General features: G+C 36.8%; 1 long non-coding RNA gene across 1 annotated transcript; it reads left to right on the top strand.

The window, feature by feature from the left end:
• Positions 1-4,884: 4,884 nt before the first annotated feature.
• Positions 4,885-6,767, top strand: LOC145073956 (uncharacterized). The gene is made up of 2 exons (XR_013691616.1): positions 4,885-5,244; positions 6,531-6,767. It is a non-coding gene; the product is annotated as an uncharacterized LOC145073956 (long non-coding RNA).
• Positions 6,768-7,069: the final 302 nt, after the last annotated feature.

Genomic DNA, 7,069 nt, shown 5'->3' with positions numbered 1-7,069 from the left:
TATTAGGAGCTTCTTGGGATTGGAAGGTTACTACCGGAGATTCATACATGATTTCTCCAAGATTGCAGTACCCATCACTTGTTTGAAGAGGAAGAGGGTGGATTTCCGGTGGGGCCCTGAGCAGCATACTGCATTTGAGACTCTGCGACAACTAATCTGCAAGGCGGCAGTTTTGACACTCCCTAAGGGAGTTGTGGATTTTGTGGTGTTTTGTGATGCATCGATCACATGATTAGGAAAGGTCCTTGTGCAGAGAGGACATGTGATAACCTATGCATCACGGTAGTTGAAGCCGCATGAGACGAGATATCCCACACGCGGTCTGGATTTGGGAGCGGTGGTATTCGCTCTCAAGATTTGGAGGCATTATCTTTACGGGGTCCACTGCACCATATACACGGACCACAAGAGTCTAAGACACATCATGGATCAACCGAACATGAACACGAGGCAACGCAGGTGGCTGGATGTGGTCAATGATTATGACTGCGAGATCATTTATCATCCGGGTAAAGCGAATGTGGTTGAGGATGCCCTAAGCCGCAAGTCGGCTGAATTTTCTGTACCAACGACATGTATGAGGATATCTGTGGATTCTCCACTCGTGAGCTTGATCAGGGAAGCTCAGGAGGAGGGTATGCGACATGAGAACTAGAAGCTGGAGAGGATTAGGGGCGAGAACACCCGATTTGTGTAGGATAGTCACGGATTGTTGACCCGTTGCGGTCGGGTCTGGGTTCCAATGTCTGGTGGGGTCAGACAGATTGTAATGGAGGAGGCTCATAAGTCTCGCTTCTCTATTCACCCGGGGGCCACCAAGATGTACAAGGATCTGAGATTGAGTTACTGGTAGTCGTGCATGAAGAGAGAGATCGCATGGTACGTCGAGAGATGCTTGACCTGCAGGATGGTCAAGGCCGAGCATCAGAGGCTGCATGGAAAACTGTAGCCTCTGGTGGTTCCCATGTGGAAATGGGAGCAGATCACGATGGATTTTATCACCAAGCTGCCGAGGACGGCGAAGGGATATGATGCTATATGGGTCATCGTGGATCGATTGACCAAAAGTGTCAAATTTCTTCCCATTCGAGAGAGCTCATCGGCCGAGAAGCTGGCCGATATGTATATCTACGGGATCGTTGCTCGCCATGGGGTACCAAGTCTCCATTGTCTCAAACCGTGATGTTTGATTCACCTCTCGTTTTTGGCAGAAGTTCCACGAGGAAATGGGCACGCGACTGCATTTCAGTACAGATTATCATCTGCAGACAGACGGCCAGAGTGAGCGGACCATACAGACCCTCGAGGATATGTTGCGGGCCTGCATCATTGAATTTGGTGGGAGCTGGGACTCCTACCTACCGCTTGCAGAGTTCTCCTACAACAACAACTTTCATTCCAATATTGGTGCTCCACCATTTGAGTTGTTGTATGGACAGAGATGCCGCACCCCAGTCTGTTGGGGTGAGGTTGGTCACAGGGTGATGGGATGGACCGAGGTAGTTTTGCAGACTACCGAGTGGATTCAGCAGATCAGACAACAACTGTAGACTGCTTAGAGTCGGTAGAAGAGTTACGCCGACCTACGCTGATATGAGTATATTAGATGGGGAGGCAGTGGTGTCATTAGATGATATTTAGGTCGATGAGCACCTGAATTACGTGGAGAGGCCAATGGCCGTTCTGGAGAGGAAAGTGAAGGTCCTACAGAACAAGGAGGTACCTTTAGTAAAGGTACAATGGGAGCATCGAAAGGGATCTGAGTGGACTTGGGAGCCGGAGGCTGAGATGCGGGAGCATTACCCGAATCTGTTTGTTGCAGCAGACTTCGAGGATGAAGTCTAGTTCAAGTGGGGGAGAATTGTAACATCCCGACTCCCAGGTAAAAATTTCAAAACTTTTATATTCATAATTATAGACCTACTTGACGAGTTGGCTGTCTCGACTTGTCGTGTAGAAACTGATAAAGCCGTATGGATTCTAGAACCTACTCAACGAGTTGAAGCTGGACATGAAAACCCTAATTTTTAGGGTTTGTACCCTATTTAAAGGAATTTAAGTCCTCCCTCCAGCCTCCTTACCACCTTTCACACCCATAAACAAACCCTAATCGAGCTAACCTCTTATTTTGAGTGTGTGTGAGGCTAAAAGTGTGTGTTTGGTGCATTTCTTGAAGAGACTTGAAGATTAAGAAGCTTGGAACTAGAAGGAGCTTGTAGATCCAACATCTAATTCGTTTTAGCATTCATTTGAAGATAAAAAGTCATTACCTTGATCATTCTCTTGTTAGATCTCTTCATTCAAGAGTTTAGGGTCATTTCTAGTTTATTCTTGAAGCATTTCTAGTATTGAGCAGGTTTTGAAGTGAGGAGTTCAGATTTGGACTCCTCTAGGCCCTCATGGACATAAAGTTCTTGACTTTAGCAAGCTTTGGCCTTTCTCCATGCCCTAAACCTCTTCCTAAGGCTAGTTTGGGGTGTTTTAACCTATTGAGGTCTTGCATGCACGTAAAGTTAGCAACTTTACATAGTAACTACACCCTAGGAGGCTAGATCTATAGTTTGGAGCCTTGGTTTTGCTTAGAAGCGTCTGAATGAGAAAAGGACTGAAGGAACTCGACGATTTGCATAGTCAACTCGATGAGTTGGATGAGGGTTTCCCGCTTTCTGGATTCTGAGTGAACTCATCGAGTTAGTGAGATAACTCGACGAGTTGGTTAGGGTTTTCCCAATCTTCTGGACACTGCATGGACTCGACGAGTTGACTTGGGTTTTCACGATTTTCTGAGTTCTGAAGGAGCTCGACGAGTCTGTAACATGCAGTCGAAGAGTTAAGTCAACAAGGACTGTTGACCTTGACCGTTGACTTTGACTTTGACTTTGACCAATGGTTGACCAAGTTTGACTTATGAGGGTACTTTGGTAAGTTGGGTCTTGATAGAATTGGTCCTATGATGATTGTAGGTGGTTGAGTTTGGAGTTGTGTTTGGGAGTTTGACATTATCATCCAGTGCTACTTATGAGGTGAGTTTTCGTCACTATACTCAAGGGTCGAAGGCACCAAGGTCGACCCTTTGGATTGTTATCCTACTTTCCTATTAGTGTGATCTGTAGATTGGTATCCTGGTCGATAGGATGTTTCTACGTGGTTATGATCGGTTAGATCAGAATCCTGGTAGATAAGATGTTGCTATGCTTAGTGATATGTAGATTGGTTTGACTGTCTATAGAAGTTTATGTGAATATCTGATATATGTGCACATGATTGATTGGTGGTTGAGGCTTATCTGCTTTGTGCGAGAGCCAACAGACTGGGGCATTCCAACCCAATGGCTGTGGGCCGATAGTATTCCATCCCAAGGATGACTGGACTTATAGTATGTGGACAATCCAACCCGATGGTTGTGGGCCAAGGGTATACCATCCCAAGGATGATTGGACCCACAGTATGTTGGCATTCAAACCCGATGGTTGATTGGCCCATAGTATGTTGTTATTATATGTGTGTTATTTGTTGTGTGAGTATTTTGGGGGAACTCACTAAGCTTCGGTCTTACAGTTTTGGATTTTGTTTCAGGTACTTCGGATGATCGCGGGAAGGCGAAGGCTTGATCGTGCACCTCCTCGAATTTTATGATTTTGATTTCTGGGATACTCTGATATGAAACTATTTTGAAAATAATTTGTAATAAATAATGGATTTTGAATGCGTGAAAAAGTTATAAATTTTCATGAATTTTATAGATGTTACATTATGTTTATACTTTTGAAATAATGGTTTTTAAACACTTTATGGTTGAAATGAGTTGTTTTTGAAAATTTAAAATTTATTGAGATTTTTGGGATATTACACCAAAAGTGCAAACTCTACAAACTAATGTGGTAAAATGTTGAGAATGGACCAAAATTGACAAAATGTTGAAACTTTTATGGCAAAACTTTTAAAAAGTTAAGGAATGACCAAAAGTGACAAAATATTGAAACTTTTGTGGCAAAACTTAGAATAATATAAAATATAATATTCCTAAGAGTTTTGTGTTTTGAAAAACTTGAGGAGGGACAAAAAGTGACAAAACGATGCAACTCTTTTGTCAAAACTTAGAATAATAAAAAATATAATACACTTAAGAAATTTGTACTTTAATATATATATATATATATATATATATATATATATATATATATATATATATATATATATATCCGGTAAGAATTTTTTTTTTGATAGGAAGGTAAGAAATTTTTTTCGACTTATTTTTTTGGCGAAAAAAACAAATGAATCACTAAATGAATCAATAATAACATGATTCATCAAAAAGTATCCCGAAAAAACATTTCAATGATTAATTTTTATGATGATTTTGTTGATATTCACTAAAATTGTCATAAAAGTGAATTTTTTTCTTGATTTACCTAAAAATGAATCATGAAGGTGTTTTTTTCGGAATTTTTTCTTGTGAATTATCTTACTTTTGAATCATCTAATGATTCATTTTATTTTTTGCTAAGAAAATATGCATATAAAAAAATTTCTTACCTTCCTACCAAAAATTTCCTTCTTATTTGATCTTGACTATATATATATATATATATATATATATATATATATATATATATATATATATATATATGAGAGAGAGAGAGAGAGAGAGAGAGAGAGAGAGAGAGAGAGAACTCATAGTTTCTCAAAAACTAAAAGTGGAGCGTTTGATAAAAAAAAGATGAGGGTGAAGATGTAAAGTGGTGTTTTTTTAATTAGGTAGAAAAATAAAAAGAGAGGTATCTTAATTAAATTACACAAGGGTATTATGGGAAACAAAATTTTAATTAAATTATATCATAAATATACCGATAAACTAAAATTGTGTCCCCCCTCTTTCTTAAACCCACGATTCCGTCGAGATCTAGAATTAAATATCTCCGACCGATTTTGAGTGCACCAACTTCGCTCCTCTACAATTCCGTCGAGATCTAGAATTAAATTTCATTCTCTCACATCGCCACCGTATAAAAGCCCTAGAACACTACCTCTTTGATTTTTGCATCGTCGTTCACCGGAGAATTGGCCGATCACAACGTTTGTTTGTTTGTTATTTATTTATTTATTTATTTACATTCAACGCTTCATTTTCAGTCTTTCCAATTCTCAGTTTCCCCGTCGGAAGGCGCTACTCGATCCAAAGTTACAAAATGGCAATGCAAACCGAAGTTAGCACCTCCAAAGCTCTTATCCTCGTCATAGCAGGTTTGTTTTTGTATATGCAAATTGCTTTACGAACCCTAGAACTTCAAGATTTGAAATGGTATGCTTATTTTAGGGTAATCTTATTGAATGGTTGTAAATTCCAAGATCTGAAGCTAAAAGTATGTTTTTGTTGGTTATTGCTGCAAAGTTTTGGTCTTTATCTTGATAACAAGTTCTGCTTCTCTGCCTTCTAATGAAATACGCCTGAAGCTAAAAGTACTTTCAATGGCGATTAAAAAAACTAATGAAATTAAAATACAGAAAAGACCATACGTGAACTTCTTTAGTCAGGAATTAAAGTTTACTTTTATTATGTTCTGTTTAGTTAATAGTCGCTTGACAAAACTCAAATTTGTTTACAAAGGTGAAGGACTAAGAAAAGGGCATGCATGTCCATTTGTGAGTTGGTCTTTCCCTTAAATGCTTAGTGACATAGGTATTTGTCACCGGAGGAGTTACTTTTTGAGATGTTCTTTTTATATTAGAACTCTTTTGGTAGTTGACAAAATATTGAGATTGCCAAAACCTAAAATGGACACTATTTTAAAGTGTTTTAATATTAATATTTTAGGAATTTAATTCGGCCATTGACAATACTTAATAGTATTATATATATATATATATATATATATATATATATATATATATATATATATATATATATATATATATATATATATATATATATATATATATATATTAGTTGCGAGACCTATGTATTACATGAGTTAATTTAATAAAAAAGCTAAATATAAATGTCAAAATATTTAAGAATTTTGAATCTATAAGAAAATAAGAAAAATAATGAATTATTATGATGAAAATGTTTTTTTATCTTTTAAATTAAAAAAATAATTTAAATAAATAAAAAAAACTAATGAGCTTTAATTGTAGGAATTTTAGAATTAAAAGTTAAATTCATTAATGAAATTGATACATATTTATTACTACATGTATTACAATTATTATATTAAAATATTATGTGAAATTTAATAAAATAGAAAAATTCATAAAATGACATGTGAAAAAAAATAATTCAAAATAACCACAAAATGACATTTGGCAAATTGAATGAAAATGTGACAAGTGGCAAAAAAAATCTTCATTTATTAGAGAGGATTGCAACCGTATGCTACTTTCACTTGGATCATGTTGCATCCCTTTCATATTTTATGGAAAATGTTTCACTGCTTTTAACGACCTTCAGTTGTTATTTATGTTATTTCACTAATCTCTAATCTTATGTTTTGATATTACCTAAATACGATTGTTTTTCTTTCTTTCAGACCAAATTTAAAGGAAGGGTCTTCATGACTCATACAACAAATGTTATTTACAAGATACTTTTATCCAATTATGTGAAATTCAACAAAGTTTCAGTTGACAATAAGTTATTTGATGAACAAGACATCCTTCGTTCTTATCGAACATTAACTTGTCCTAGACTATGATGGTGAGTTGAATGTTTCTGTAACCTGGATTGTGTAAATTGGCATAATATATAACCTCTTTTTACTCTTTAACCTATGATTAATCGGAAGCAAGACTATAAGTGTGTACTAATTAATTGGCCAATGACAATAATCAATTACAAATTGTAACGTCCGTAGATCCGGGCTAGTCAATTTAGAGATAATAAGGTCGGAAACGAATTTTCGACAAAAGATTATTTAGAATAAATAATCTTAACCAAGTTGTAGAATACGTCTCAAGGGTTCCGTACTTATAAAGAACGCTGAAATCCGAGTTATAACGAAGAAGTTATGGTCCGTCGAAGGTTTACGGCAAAACCAGCACGGCATCGGGAGATGTTAATAGTGAATTT

This window comes from Lactuca serriola, chromosome 9 (genome assembly GCF_051521515.1).
Source record: "Lactuca serriola cultivar US96UC23 chromosome 9, Lser_US96UC23_V15, whole genome shotgun sequence".
Lineage (NCBI taxonomy): Eukaryota > Viridiplantae > Streptophyta > Magnoliopsida > Asterales > Asteraceae > Lactuca > Lactuca serriola.
The sequence above is the reverse complement of the archived record's forward strand: the minus strand, read 5'-3'. Positions and strand labels throughout refer to the sequence as shown.